This window comes from Diorhabda sublineata, chromosome 4, assembly GCF_026230105.1.
Source record: "Diorhabda sublineata isolate icDioSubl1.1 chromosome 4, icDioSubl1.1, whole genome shotgun sequence".
Taxonomy (NCBI): Eukaryota; Metazoa; Arthropoda; class Insecta; order Coleoptera; family Chrysomelidae; genus Diorhabda; species Diorhabda sublineata.
This window is the reverse complement of record NC_079477.1, coordinates 10534783-10551586: the sequence shown is the minus strand read 5'-3', so window position 1 is coordinate 10551586 and position 16804 is coordinate 10534783. Positions and strand designations below refer to the sequence as shown.

General features: G+C 31.3%; 1 protein-coding gene across 1 annotated transcript in view; it reads left to right on the top strand.

Moving 5' to 3' along the window:
- The first annotated feature begins 6661 nt into the window (after positions 1–6661).
- LOC130442988 (serine/arginine repetitive matrix protein 1-like) overlaps positions 6662–16804 on the top strand; it is a 137494-nt gene continuing 127351 nt past the window's right edge. The window contains exon 1 of the mRNA XM_056777418.1: positions 6662–6877. The gene's annotated coding sequence lies outside the window, so the exon portion shown is untranslated. The remainder of the gene's footprint in view (positions 6878–16804) is intronic.

Genomic DNA, 16804 nt, shown 5'->3' with positions numbered 1-16804 from the left:
GCAATTTACTTTATGTTTTCAAACAAAAGTAAAAGCAATGAAGAATAACTATGTGGGTATTGTAATTCAATTTGTGATTTCTTTTGATGTTTAGGAAAATCTTTTTTTGTTTCATCGATACATTTAAATAATTGTCAGTTATTCCATAGTTATCGTGATTTGAAAAAAACTAATTACACGCTTATAATATACATGTATATCAAATGTAACCTAAAATACATCGCTCAATCTATTTTCTTCTATGTTTTTTTCATGAATAAACTTCTATCTTATCCTGTTTGTTATTTAACTCCCCTCAACGGTTTGTCATTTCAGCAAGTGTTTAAACTATTATAGATATTGATTCAATACCCCATTTTTTACTTATTACTTCGTTACTACAGTTTCTTTCAGTACTTCATTTTCAATGCTTGTATTCTGTCTTTTGTTCTGTTTTTCAGTATCCAGCTTTCACTTCCATATGATGATATTGACCGTTATACCTTCATATATACAGTCATTTTCGTTTTTCTTTCACTATGAATGATGTCGTTTCAAAGCATCGTCTATTTCTTCTCTGTATATTTGCACGCCTATATATTAGACCATTTCTCCCCTTTTATCCATATGTTCATCTTCTTTTTATTTACTCAACAACATTTACTTCCAAATTTTTCCTCCATAGTTCTCTTTCTCCTATTCTGGTGTTATTTAGTTCTCTTTTATTTCGGTAGATGTACATGTTATCTGCAAAGGCGCATTCCTACAGTCCTACTGTGTTTATAGTATACTATACAATGCTCACTATTTTGAATTATCTTTTTTTACTATAATTATATTATCCATGAATATTATGACCTACTTAGGTTCACAACCCTTTCCTGCATTAGTCCATATTTTTGTTGCAAGTAGATTACAGCTTCCCAAAATGGAGCTGGGTAGAGGATGGTTGACTGGACAGTTGAACGCAGTACTCTTCTTTTGTTCGCTTTTGGTCCTGCTTATTTGGCATCAGTCTTTATAAAGCAGAAATAAGCTTTGTTGTCTCCTCCATAGTTCACTGGTGTCTAGCTATTCTTTGCGGTAGCATTTTCTGTTGCATTATAGTTTTGTTTTCTACCCTGATTGCAATCGAGTCAAGACTCCTTCTTGATGTGAGTATAATCTATTCCGTTTTTCTGAAGCAAGCAAGTTTTTTTGTATTCATCCAGTAGCTAGTATCATCTATGACGTAATTGGTTTTCAAAACACGTTTCTTTTTGTCACGTACAATTACAATTAGGACCAGATCGTCAACATGGGTGATAGTTGTTGTTCCACCTGGAAGTTCAAGTGTGTCGTTATATACCACATTCCATATTGTAGGGCCTAAAATTAATACCTACGGCACGCCGCTTCTGAGTGTTTATGTATGTGTGTTTTTTTTTATAAAGTATTGGGTAAAAAAATAGTGTTACGTATCTTCACGGCTTGGTATTCTCGGAATACCAAACCAGCTTGGAACTGCCTTATCTCTGGCCTCTCATTCTTGCGCGGGACCGCTGCTAGACATTATTTCGTGAAGGGAGTATCTAGCTATACAGCTCTACCGTCAGTTACTTCTTTTGTCTAGATTTTTTAAGTTCCTTCTTTTATTGTCTTCAGGACGAAGTTTTCTTAATACCTGTCTCCGTTGGAAACATGGCCATCAACAAATTTTCAGGCGTCACTACTGCCCCTACTTCAGTTTCGAAGGTGTGATGAAGCATGCTGAAGCGCGAACATGCTCCACATATTCGTGTACATGCTTTGTGTACAGTTGGGGAATCCTCATATTTGTATCTGTGAAGCAACTGTGTCCAAGGAGCATCTTGGTCAGGTAGTAATTTACCTCTCCATGGAGGCGGCTCGGCCAAGTGTCCACTTGCGTCCATATTCCTATATTCGTGGTATCCTTATATAAATTCGCTCATGATGTTTTCCGGCTCATTTCTTCTCAATAATTCTCCGCTCATTGCGGTAGACCTTCTGTGCCAAAGAAGGAATCTGACTGAAGCGACCCCTTTCCTGCTCTCTGCTTCTGTATAGCATTGGTTCAGATGGCAATTCCGTATGTGATCACAGATGTGACCACCGAAAACAATAGAGCTTTTCTTCTCAGTTCTGGACCCCCTAAGTTCGCTGAGTTACTCCATTTTTTTCTTCTGGTATTCAGCACAGCCTCTGTTTTGTGTTTCTCTAGTTTTAGGCCAACTGAGTCCATCCACTTAGAGATATTTTCGAATAACGTATCAAAAGTGTAGTTTTAATAATTATCAAGCGATTTTCAAGAGAAGATAAAGTCCAAGAAAACGAAAAGTAGGCCGTTACGAAGTATAAAAAACTTGAGTTTCAGGAGGAGGAGGAGGAGTCGACTACTCCAGAAGCCATCATATTTATATTTTTCTTGTGTGGCAACAGATTCAATAACCAACAACAAACCTTTCACAAGTTTTTTTGCAAACACTTCAGAACGAGTCGCCACTGATTAAAACTATAGAAAAAAATTCTAATATTAAATGAGTCATTACATTGTTATGAAATAACAGAATGTATGGTTCACAGAATAACTATGACTTGAAATGAGTCTGAAATGTATTCCATTCGTTATAAATGTTTATTTTGTGGTGAATTCAAATATATAAATAAAAAATTTAGAATGGCTTCAAGCGCTGGTTATATCTCGTTGTGGAGCTTCGATCCTCTATATTAAATTTTTATTTCGACTGAATGATATCCCTGTTATTTGATATTTTGTCTGAAAAATTAAAAAAAAATACTGCCAAATAACTTTCGCAGGAATGCTCTGTTTGTTTTCAACTCATCCTGTTGCTTTTGGGAAACGTCAACATATGCTATCTACACGAGTGAAACATACCAAAAGATTGAATAGATTTAACGTGGCATATTCATGTTGTGAAAGGATACGTATGTACAGTCAACTAGACCGTTTAAAATATTTGAATTTATCGCTTAATGTTCAAATTTTTCTTTCAATTTCACATTTCTCATTTCCCCATTTTACGATAGACAACAAAGACTTCAGACTGGCATTGCTCTCATAGTACAGATGCAAGGGTTGCAGATGCGCAATCCAGTGCTGGCTTCGATATTTTTAGCAGTAGCGGATTTATTAGAACAATAACTAGATACGCTATTTCGATTTCGGAGAAGAAATTCTCTCACACGATGTCTGGAAAACAGAAAATTATTTCCAGAACAAATAACTTCTTTCTAAGTATGATATATGGTTGGTAAAGAAAAATAGATTATTATTGGAAACTATTTACAAGTGGAATTGGTTTGAAAATGTTGAAAGCTAATTTTCGATAAATGTCGATGTTAAGGTAGAAACTACTTATTATTTTGTTTGTAGAATCAAAGGAAAGTATTGGGTTATAATATTGATGGGCTTTTTCAATGTGACTATCTTTTTGTTTTTATCTTATGGGCAAAGGTCTCTGCTATGAATACCACATTACAATTAATTTTTACCACCAGTAGTCAATAGGTATATTTTTTATGAGTTTAATTTGGGAATTTAATAAATCACTTGAATATAATTCATAATCGATCCGTTCTCTATTGGGAATAACAAATATAGACATTTATTTCCAACACCTGTATTTTTTAGCAATTAAGGACTTAAAGGCTCTCTATATATCACACACTTCACAACTTTCATCAGACCATTGATCTAATATTTGCTCAAATTGAATCAAAAATGTATGACAATAGTTTCAGATTCATGTTAAGACTTTTAGATGTACGAGTATATAGGATGAAAGGATCGTATCCGTCACAAATAAGCAACGCATAAAATTTACCTCAGAATATTTGCCTAGTCAGGGACACTACCCTTTTATAGACAATATTGAAGGTTTGGTGCAACGGATTCAAGCAAGGCCGTGAACGTGGTGCGAATCAAGCGCATTCCTGTCTTTTTTGCACCAATATGACTTATGAAAACACTGCACGTCTCGTGAGCTTATCAAATAATTAGAGAGCAATTCCTTCGAACCATTATGAATAGTACAAGTATGAACGCGTGGAGTTTGGAGTGGCCAAAAAAAGCTAAAACTCGTTCACTTGCCAGGAAAGTGTTGGCTACGGTTTTTTGGGATTGTAGGGTTATTATTCTGATATATTTCTTACACTTCAGAACATCAACGCAACCTACTACTCTTAGACGAATTTAGGCGTTTCATCATCCTTGTTCCATGTGATTTCAACATATTTGGACACCTCAAGTTTGAAGATAAGCGATTTGTGACCAACTATCAAGTGAAAACACTCGTGTGTAACTGGAAATTTACTTCTCCAGAATTATACAGAAAAATAATTTTAGAGATGTAGCTGTTTATAAAAAAGACTCGTTCATGCATCACAGATTCATCACTACAATTCTATCGAATTGCAATAAATAATTTTGAAAGGATTATTAACAAATTCGAGGTGTATAGGTTGTTGATGTTGACACATCTATTTGTTAACAAACGACAGTTTCGAACTTGCTCAATATTATTTTTTAACATGCTTATATTAGCTTCACTTGTATATGGGTTTGTTTGTTTGTAGCTCTGCTTTGGACTAAGAGCAAGCGGCTCATTTAATAAAAATTTCGTTTGACAGAGGATTCGCACCTCCGAACTCGGTGTTCGAAATCAAAAACTTCGACGACCTTACCCACTACACCGTTAGGGCTCTATACAAGTTTCGACGAGAGGTATACAAGTAACGAAGCCATTAGACTAGGGTGGTATCAATTAAATGACTAATGTTAAAAAAACCAAAAAACACGGTTTCATAGTATATGAAACTAGACAGTGAAAAATAAATATAGTTTAAAAAAACTAAAAAAAAAAACATAAAAAGTTAAAAATAAGCGTTAGCAATAATAAATGAAAAATACTAGTATTATTGTGATAAAAGAGTCGGTCGTTGGATGCACGAGAAATATGGAACAAATCACGCTTTTTTCATTGCAAAATATGTTGAGGGTGAACAAACGACATAAAATCATTTGAGAAAGTCATAGCAATAGTGAATGATCAAAAACGACAGTCAAAAAGACATATGTGTTTAATGAAGACGATTTGTGGCAGTTTTCATTTGGTGTACCGGACATTATATATTTATTTTTGAATCAAGTTACTATTTGTGGTGTTTTTGACTTTTTTAGATGTCAATTGAACAATTTTACACGACATCAAGGGAGAAGGAAGCGGATTTCTTTCAAGAGGCGTTTGATGAAACAGTATTTATCATCAGAATATAATTTTTTTACATAATGATAAGGAAAAGTGTACAAATAAAGTTGTTGGAATTAATAAATTTGGATCAAGCTCTTCGCAAAGGTCACAGATTCTCTTGAATTAGATAATTTTGAGAAACACATCATGGCGAATATCACCATGATAACAGATCAAGCAACAGGAAGGATGGAAGTCGGCAGCTATGGTAACAGAGTACATTGAAGTAAGTTATATCAACAAGAAGAATGTTTTCAACATTATTGGGATTAATGACTTACTATTGAAGATGTTGCAGTACAACTTTTACTAACTTAATGATTCAAAAATTGTTTAGAATAGAATTCACGATTTTGAAAGTTAGATGTAAATATGTAACTAATATATAAATGTCTCCCTGCCACAATAATTATTAAAAACTAGTACTATAATTTTACCCAAGTTTGAAAATTATAAGATACATCATATGCTAGGATTAACTTTAGCTTGAGCCGAATTTAGTATATTTAATTTAGGAAGAATATTTTAAACATTTATTTTTCTCCTCCGTATAAAGGAAACAACACATTTTGACAATGTTTTGAAGAATGTAATTAAAAGTTACCATAAAGCCACTCTACTAAATACCTTTGGTTGGTTATAATTGTCTCAAATTCATCTTTGTATCAACAACTTCAAACTAACAATAATTTACAAAAATTGGGTAACATTAATTAACATGAATATTAATACTACAATTTTTAAATTTAGATTAATGTTTTTTCTTTCGTTCTCAATTTGTATGAAACATGCTGCCTCCATAATTTGTCCATCTCTAAACAATTTCTGTTATTCATTAAGTACTGCAGGATACATTTGGCTTCTTTATATTTTATGAAATTCAATTTGCCGCTTTCTGGATTTTTCTAGCAACAGCAAGAGACAAGATAAATTTGTAGATTATTCCATATCCATTTGGCTATCATATAAATCAATAATTGAAATTTCTTTGAATTCTTGATAATGAACTGACAGCTTGACGTTGTTGATGAAATAACAATGCTTATGATACTATAGAAAGCTGTCCCATAATTTCACGCCAAAAGTATCGAATCACATTGATAAGAATCGCAGAATCAATTCTACGAGAAGGGGAAAAATTTTATATACTTAATGGGATGTAAGTATATTTATATGCCTTGTAGTATAGATAAATATTTTATATGTTGTTATTTCATCAATTGTGCATAAATATTTAAGTATGTCTATATGTATAATCTGTGATATACGCATAGGTTTTAGTGGCCATATATGTTACATTTCTTCTTAATCCCGTCGAGCTAACTACCGTCCTGTATTGCTCTTCTCCCCAAACCATTGGAGTACTCCCCAAAGTGGAGGGATGATGACGGCGGCGGTAGTGATGAAGTAACGGCAGACCGAGTGGCGTCCTTTTGCGAATCTGCCGTCTCGCGTAAATTCTTTTTGTTTTCATTTACGATCCGGTAGTGTGTAGAAAGTTAACAATTTTTTTGGCGAAATCGTGAAAAAATTGTGATATTTAGAAAATGTGATTTATGATTGAGTTTTAGTGACAGTTATGTTTTTATATAGTCGAAGCTGTAATAAGACAAATCCTCTAAAAAAAGGTAAATAATAAAATTTATTCTATATCTGTAAAGGTTTAAGAAGGATATTGAGCAGAAACTATTTTCTTTTAAAATTGATATCAAATTATGCGCATGGCTGAAATTACTTAATAAATATTTAAAAAGATTATTAATGAGCGTTGGTATTTGTGAAAGTAACAGTTTGTCTGGGAATATTCAAAAGAATATATTTCTATTATTATTATATATTTTAAATTGTAGTTCACATCTATGTCGAAATATGAATAATGCACTTATTTAAAATTATTAATTTTGTAATGTTCTTCTACATTTAATACATCAAGAACTTTCATTTATCGATAGAAAGTGATTTTGAATTTATTTCTTAGCAATTCTTATTCATTTTAGCTACAGCTTTATGCTCTAAAAATTCTTGTTTATGTATGCACTATATGAACAACACACCCAAAACTTTACTGTTTACTCGAGACATTATTTATTCTATATTCATGTCGTGTAAAGATCCTAAAGTTTGTTTTTCTGTCTCTTTATTTATTATTCGAAGAAGGGTAGCTTGATATTCTTATGGTGAGAATAAAAAAATATGGTAGCGATACGACGGAGACTTTGATATTATCTATCTTTTTAAATATTTCCCACTTTGGATATTTAAAACTTTTTTATATTCACAAGGAAAAAATATTGAATCCTGATTTATGTTTGAACAAGATATATTGAGTTTTACAGTTTTTTGCATACGTCTCATCTACTTTGATAGAAGAATCAATTAAAATAAAAAGGTATCGGCATATCAAAAGATCCCATTAGCCGTATACTGACTGAAGTAAACGCGCATTCGAATGATCTGTTCCAAGGCTTTATTGACGCAGTTTAACCAAAATGATCTGGATTTTTTCGTCGATTGATAGCTGTAGATGAAAGCTCGATCTACTACTATACTTCTGAAATAGAAGTCAAGACAGTGGGTTGCAAAGGGCGAACTTAGTTTCATCGACTCCAACTATTATTTGGAAGGGTTGAAAACAATTATTTTCATAATCATCGTTTAACCGTATCATTCAACATGTTTATAAATATTTGTACCCAGCACTGATTCTGAACCACTTGCTCGCTCGAAAATGTAACTTTATGTGAAGGAGAAACTTCTAACTTTTCGCTGTTGAAGATTGGAATGTCTCATTATCAAAGAGAAATTACCCAGCTTATGCTTCTTTCAGTTTTTTCAAATTTATCTCTTGAAATTTCTCTAATGATGTACAGCCACTTACCCAAAATTTTTAACTGAATAATTAGTATTAAGTTCTGAAGTTTCACATCCTATTTTTTATTTTATCGATGCTAACAAAAGATGTGTATAAATGCGCTACCTTGTAACTTCTCAAGTGTATAATTTCTGAAAAAGGTTTGTCAAAGGGTATAGTGAAAGAGTATTTCTGAACGGCAAATTCCGATTCAACAACCATTTTGATGTATTGACCTCGGTATTCAGTGGAGGATGTGGCAAATATCCAACAACTCCATTACGAAACGACAGATATCACCAAGTCGTTTATAAACAAGTGATATTGGATTATTACAAATCTAAACGTAGTATAACATCTTTACTTAACTAAAATAACATCAATGTGAATCTAATATATTATAAAAAAGGTAATATTTCGAAGATATTGATACTAGTAATTGGTAGATTAAACAAGATTACAAACAGCGATATATACTCCTAGAAAAAACAAATAAATATAGATGTGAAATGATTTGATTGGAATTAACGAAATATTTATGTCGTACTTTTAAATAATATGGACCTTAGGCATATCATCGAGTCTTTTGATATATGGTAAATAGAGAGAGGTTACAAAGCCTACGAAATACCTACATATACAATAGAAACGACGCTTCCTACTAGAAATTTAGAAGAAGAACGAACATGAAGCAAGAAAACCATAATAAGTGCACTTGTTAGGTTAGGTAGGTAGAAGAAGAGAAAGAAGCAAATAACGAATCGGTAGAACAGTCACTGGGAAAGTATAATATAGAGCAAAGATACAACATATTGTGAACTGGAGAAGAATACTGAATATATAAGATCCTGAATCTAGATGCTTGGCTATTTAAATAGCACAAACTGCATTGATTGAAAATAATTATCCGTAAAAAATGATAAACAACAATCTAAGAAAAGAATAAACAGATTCTACAATCAATTAAAAAGCAAAACAGAAACGAAACATCAAAACATAAAATATTTTTCGTTACCATATGTACAAGAGCTTTCTCAACAACAATCGAATTATATCAATAAATAAGATATTAGTATAAGTCATAAAGGACATAATACATTAACCAAATATTTCACTAAACTAGAATCTAAAACACCAAAATACAAAAGAAGTAATATTATATATAAAGTGCCTTGTACTAATAGAGCAGACATCTCAGTATTTAGAAAATAGACTAAAAGGTCATTAATACGATAAAATATTGCATTAACAAACCATGATATATAGAAAAATCATAAATTCAATCATAAAGATTCAAAAATTCTTGAAACGGAAACGAAATACACGAAAAATAGCATTTTTAGAAATGGTTTACATTCATAAGAACGAAGAAAGACCTAAATAATTTGAGTAAAATTTATAGCTCTAATTTGTGAATTCTAATTAAATTACAAATATTTATTGATTACTGCTACATATTTGAGATTTAAGGACTGTTAGAACAAATTTCTATTTTGATTTTATTCTTATCTGATGTTGTTCATGATGGAGGTAATCTATTGATTAATATTAATACACCAATTGTCAGTGTCAATATCATATTTTGATGAAGACTTGAATAAGTCTAAACGTCAAATTTCATCTTTTTTCCAAAAATTAAAAAAAAACTAATTTTAAAACAGAAGAGACAGAAGTCAAGAACATTTAAAAGCATAAATGTACGAGACTAGAGAGCAAATCGAGATGAAGAATATTTTTTGAAATAAATTAGGGTAGAAGAAGAAGACAAGAAGAATAAGGTTATGAAATTAATTGAAAAATCATTTGATATGAACAAGTAAAGTTTTTTAATGATTCTAATACGAAGGAAGATCAGAAAAAAGATTGCAAGATTGTTCACCAAAATAGAGATAGTTGGCGCTGCTCGTTACAGCTAGTATGCGGATAGATACTGTCACCGATTTCATTTTTATGTGCACAGAATATGCCTGCACTACAGTTAATGCATTGATCACATACCATTACAGGGGACAAAACTTGTCTTGATTATTCCGCCAACAGAAGCATTATTATACCATCACTGTCTATCAATCTTGTGCCACTTTGACACAGTTATGCAAAGTCAAGCCAACCACATATTCTGGAATAACCCCAATATTGCATGGGATAATTTTCTTATTTCTATGTTGAAACACCCCTTATTCAGCTCACTTTTCTCTTGAACAGTGATGTAAAAACTGGTACTCACCGGATTGGGACCTGATTTCTTGCCTTATGTATTTTTTGTCTTATATGTATCAAATTCTATGAAAATGATATTCAAACATATTGAAAAATAGGAGAAGATTCAACTTACTATTTATTATAGCTTATACTGAACAATGAGCGAAGATCAAAAATATTTTGTGGTTGACGTGAAAAATACTTTAAATTGATTTGAAATTGAGTGAAAATATTTAGAACATGAAAAGAATTTTGATTAAATTGATTTGTAATCGATTGTTCAACCATCCATTTTAAGTAGAATGTATGTATTACGTCAATAACTGATTATCTTGATATCTTTCATGAATACCTTTTCATTAATTTTGTTTCCGCCTTTTACATTGAATTGATCGATATCATGTTATAATTTTCTCAATAATAAAATACAGGGTTTACTATGAAATATTTTTCAGTGTGGCTGTTTTGGTTTTGGCCAAAAACTTATATAAATGATTTTTCCTAAAGGCTCCTCCCACAAATACTTTTAGACATAGCTCCACATTGGAATATGGATATTGCAGTACTTTGGAGGAGATCAATTCCAATGTTTTTTTTTTCTTTTTACTCGTTATTCATAAAAGCAACGGATTTTTAAATCACAATTCATAGAAAAAAATTAATAATAATCTGAATTTTGGAAATTTACTATACAGGGGGTTTCGGTTGAGATATATCGATATTTTTATTTTAAGAACATGTCGTTTTTTTCAGGATTTCAACTATCAGCTATATCAATTGAAACATACAATTCTTTTATTAGAATGAAAATAAAAGAATTTGAAGTAAAATAACAAGAAGAAGATGACGTATGGGTAGTCCCAATTTTAAATCTCCCTATCGGAGATAAGTAATGGTGCTAGGAGGATATTTTTACCATTTTTTGCCTTTACAGCCACGTACGAATAAACCTGAGTTATTAAATCTTTCTATCAAGTGATAGTCCATGTTTAACTATTTTAAACTAGAAGAGAATATGCGCATTGATATAGAACAACGACAATTACTTTTTAAACCTAGGTATCGGCGAACTGACCCTAAATACCAAGGAAGAAATTAATTGGCCACAAAATATCATTTTAAGCACCAATTTCATTGATGAAGTATTTGGTAACTACATAACCAATGGAAATTATGAGGGGATGGAAAATAGAGCAATCCTGGCGCCTCTTATCAAAAATGTTGAGAAAATTGATGATAATGATCACCGGACAGTAAAAAAACTGCAGTTGAATTTACAGCAGAATATCTCAATAGTATCAACATTTCAGCCACCAAACGAACTAAAATTGAAATCCGCCAATTCAGCAAAGAAGTGCATATATCAACGATAACCTTTGAATAAACAGTTCATATTTTTTTATTATAAATGTCAGCAAGATCGAGAAATATTAATAATAATTCATCAGTATGTAATTCGTATTTAAATATGATTTCTAGAAAACACAAAATCTATCTAGGTGCTATTTGTTAACTATTGAATATCAAAAGCGAACAGAAAATCTTTGTTTCTTATCTTAGAATATGGGAAATTAAAAAAATTGCTTGCATTGAATAAAAAAACAATTAATTAATCGAAAAATTTAATTAAAACAACAGTAATATTCCGTGTGACGCCCATTTACACGTTTCACAGCAACACATCTTGACATACTTTCAACCTATTTGTCTAATAATTGTTTTGAGATTTCTGCTCAAAGTTGTCGAAGATGAAGCTCCTGTACATTTTATGATCATGAATTTTAGTTGTCAATAGTCTTATATAACTGATTCCAAACATTCTCTATCAGATCTCGACCAGGCCACCTAGAAGATAGGGGTAGATGAAGAAAATCTTGATTTTTTATTAATTCTATAACCACCTCATCTTCATATGGTTTCAATATAATTAAACAAGAAATCTATAGAGGCATAAAATTGTGTTAGTATGTTGCCCACCACTTTATTCCTATATACATAACATGTTATATTTCCATCCAATACAGTCAACTCAGTATGACCGTTAAAACAAATTCAATTTGTTGTCAAGTTGATGATGAAAGGGCGTTAGTGGATTTATCCATATTCGTTCTCGTCTACAGTCCAAAAACAATCCATAACGAATCTCTGCTCATTTCTCTATTCATTACTGTAGTGTTGGTGTTCCAATACCCAAGCTACTTTTTGTTACCTATGCGCAGGTGTCAGTGGTTCTTTTCTCACCTATACCTATCATAAATTAGCATTACGGACACTTCTATTTATTGATAGTAAAATTCGTTAAATAATTTTCAAAGGCCGATTTAGCTTCGAATAGAGGGCGATTCATAAATATCGTTACCTCGTAAATAGGGGTATACTCTGTTTGTTTCCTTCAACCACGTAGATGCCACCAATTAAAAAAAAAACTCATTTATGCATGAAAGTGTCTAATTTTATTATTTGTGATTCGCCAAATTCGACATATTTTATTAAATATATTTGGTGTACTACTGAAGATGAATAAAATTTTATTCGTAAGTCTCTGTTATGCTAGATATGAAAGTGACATCATTTTTTTCGTATAAATATGAGTACCTCCAAAAATATGCACTTTGAAGTGATTGCCACTAATTTAAGCGTAAATGAAGACATATACCTAAATAAAGTGACACTAAAGTGGTAAAAACAGTGAAGTTTCAATCTCAAAGTAATTTTCATTATATAAGCGGCTATGAAAATAAAACAAACTACTAATCAGATGATAAGCCTCTTGAAATTGTAACATTGTGACTTCAAAATAGGGTACATTGTAACCTCAAAATAGTGCGTATGCCATGGACATAGTAATTCTAGACTACTGCATAGCAAAGCCTTTGGTCTAAGGTAGAGTTATATTTGGTCCACTGTGCAGTGATTGGTGAAACGAGATAAGGGAGAAGAGAGCAAGAAATGAGAAGGAACACCATAACTTTCTTTCTATTTCATTGTAATATTAGAATACGAATTTTATTGAAAGCTCAGTCTAGTACTACTTTGTCTATGGCGTATACAGTTATTTTCGGTGTTTAATGTGGTCGTGCTGGTGTTAATATGTCATATACCTTCAAGATTGCTCGAGAAGAGAAAAGAATGAGACATATTTCACTGCCATCTGGCGTCCATGGAAGCAGAGCTGGACCCCTGCGAGTTTTTTCGTCTTTTCCATTATTATGCAAACACACCGAAACCACAAAACTTATGAAACCACAGTGAGACGCAAATGAATTTTGAAGTTTGTTAACGTTACGCAAATACTGTTGATGTAAAATAATCTTTAGGGATTATCATTATTAAATTAATTTTATCGATAATATTTATTTTATATTGATTTTATTTTATACCAGTAGTTAAAATGAGTTCTTTTCAATGGCAAAAACTTAAGGGCTACCAGTATCTGCCACCAACAAGTGACTTCAATAAGCAGTTACCTGAAAAGTGATTGAAATGTCGCAGCTTTCATTACCACTACATCCTCAAAATCACTTTGCTCACTGTTGCAGAATAATCTAGGGATCGCAACAATCCCTTTCCACTTACAAGTGATTGGATCACACAGAATAATGTTTTGATCACTTTAATTCCCACTTAAATCTTTTCTATTCGTGAAGTTAATAAAACGTGGTTCCTACTGTTTATGAATATTATAAACAATAACAAAGTTGTAAAATTGGTGGTAATCACGTAACAGACCTTCGTCAAAGTTCCGCTGATACGTGGGATGCCAATAAAGATATTTGATGTTTTTTTTTGTGAGAAACGAGCTCAAACATTTATACTCTTGATGAAGCAAAAAGAAGGAAATTAATGATTTACGTTCAAGTAGATTTATAAATCACCGTTTATTAAGCAAACAATACGTCCACTGCATTCAAAATGATGTATTGTCAAATTTACATACACATACCCAAAAAATATCTGAAATTCAGAACTCCATCAATTCGACAGAAGGCGTAGTGTTCTAAATACATTTGTAAATTAAACGTTGTTTGCAGTCCATTTTTCCGATATGTTCGGATTACTATATTCAGATCAATGTAAAATGGAAAAGAGATAAAGAGAGTTAAAATGAATTATACAATAGGCACTCTAATTGTTAGTATGTAGCAAACGAAATAAATTTAATAAAGAACAGAATATGTACATGAAGATTTAGAATGAAATATGTTCATCGGATTTAGAGCCATCAATTTCAATAATGATTCCGAATGTATGAAGTGAAATAAGAGCAGAGCAAATAAGCCTTAAATTTTCGCTTCTAGTTAAATAATTAAAATGTAATCAATCAATATTTAATCAGACAAATGTCTAATTATACTCTTCGGATATTTATCTGCAGCTCAAGTCAGATTTTGTGTCTGATATTTTTATCGATTGTAAAATTTAGATGAATTTGAACCAATTAAATGACAAATGATGTTCAAACGCCGTTTCATGCTAAGTGATTAGGGGACTAAAATACATTTTCATTGATCACTTTTCTTAATTATATGTAGATGAGACTGGAAGATTTTCATGTCCATTATTTAAGGGTTATGTTAAATATGATCCGGAGACTAAAGAAGAATATGGAAAAGGGATGGAACAAATAACTCAATTCAATATTCTATGATGGTTTGAAACATACGAAACTTGACAATAGAATGGTTGATTGGGAATCACGTTGTATTTCGACAAAAATTTAGTATATTTGGAAACTTGATATACTACATACGAAGACGACAGTAGTTGAATATAGCTTGTTGTAATGATCTTATTATCTAGAATATGGAACCAAACCTCGAATGTCATTTTAAAAAAGATTAGTATGAATCAATCACTACCATAAAAGCATAATCTTTTTATGGATTCTAACCCATGCTGGTATAAGCGGACATGCACCGTATAGGCTTTGAAAGTGATTAGTTTGGATCTTAAATGCGTTTTGATTGAGAAAATAATTTCATTGTGGCAACCTAAAAGGATGATGAATCAAATCTACGTGAAATTGAACCTTTTTATTGAAATTGGTGCCCTTTTTCAATAGCAGACAACACCAAGAGATTATTTCACGTCTTTGGCTAGAGCATACGACATTTACCCTGAAGTATCACAGAGAAACATATCCTTATGGAATTACCACATCGAAAGAGAACTATCTAACACATTTGGAGGCTTATTTCAGAATAATAACTATCATAAACTGATAATATTGATAAAACTAAAAAATGTGTTCCATTCACTGTTCTGTCGCTAAAAACTTTTACTGATGCGACTTTTCATAAATAAAAAAATAAATTTCTTTAATTTCTTATTTCTTAACCCTTTTGTTATATTAATGGATCTAAATGTTCTTGATTATAGGTTACTTCTGTTTTAAAATTAGTTTTTTTGATAATTTTTAAAAGAAAGATAAATTTTGCGTTTCGACTTTTCTTTAAGTCTTTATCAAAAGTGGAAACGTCAAAATTGATCTTTCTTTTGAAAATTATCAAAAAAAGCTATCTTCAAAACAAAAGAGACCTAAAGTCAAGAACATTTAGATGCATTAATAACAAAATATTAATATGAGAATTAAGAATATAAATATTTCTCAAGTATTACTTCAAATTGTGGAAAAATATAATTTGAAAAAAAAGCATGCTATTGGTAGTATTCGTAAGACTCAAGGACGTTCCTTATTCAGATTGCCCCCGTATTATTCTTTATTTAGAAATGGTTTGGATTACATTGAAATTAAAGCTTTGCAAATATGATAATAATAAAAAATTCTAGACAGTTATCCTATGAAATCTCCAAATCATTCAAGTTTATGGCCAAAGCGAGTAATGGACAAATTCAGTTAAATTTTCGGTTCTTCATGTAAGAATAGAAGTATTGTATGTGACTTAATTGATAAGTACGAAGGAGAGAAGCTTCATGAGATATCTATTCATTAATAAAATATGGAGAAAATACGATTGAGAAGAGAAAGCAGAAGGAATTAGTATAATACCTAAAAAAAGCATCAGAAGAAGTGCAAAATACCATCAGCAGTGATTTAAAAATGTTTAGCTTGAAAATCTAATTTCAATGTGGATTTATACAAGAAAAGTAGATGCAATTCATATTATCTAGTACATAATGGAACAAGCTTATGAAAACAAAATAGAAGTACATATATATATGTTATGTAAAAACTTTAAACCATTTAAATATGTCAAATATACTTTACAAGTCAAGAGGAAGCAGGAGGGTTTTTAAAAGCTGTGTAGGACAAAGTGCCGGTTGTTAATAAAACAAAAATAATAAGTGTGAAAATAGAATGACAAAAATAGAGGAATGAAAATAATGCCACTTCCTATGCCAATAAGATATTAATGAAAAATAATCCGAATTGCTAAATTTTATAAATACAACTGAATGAAGAATAGTAGAAAGAAAAATGGAGCTATAGAGCTGATAAAAGTTGAAAAAAATGTATACAATAACGTATGAGATATAAAAT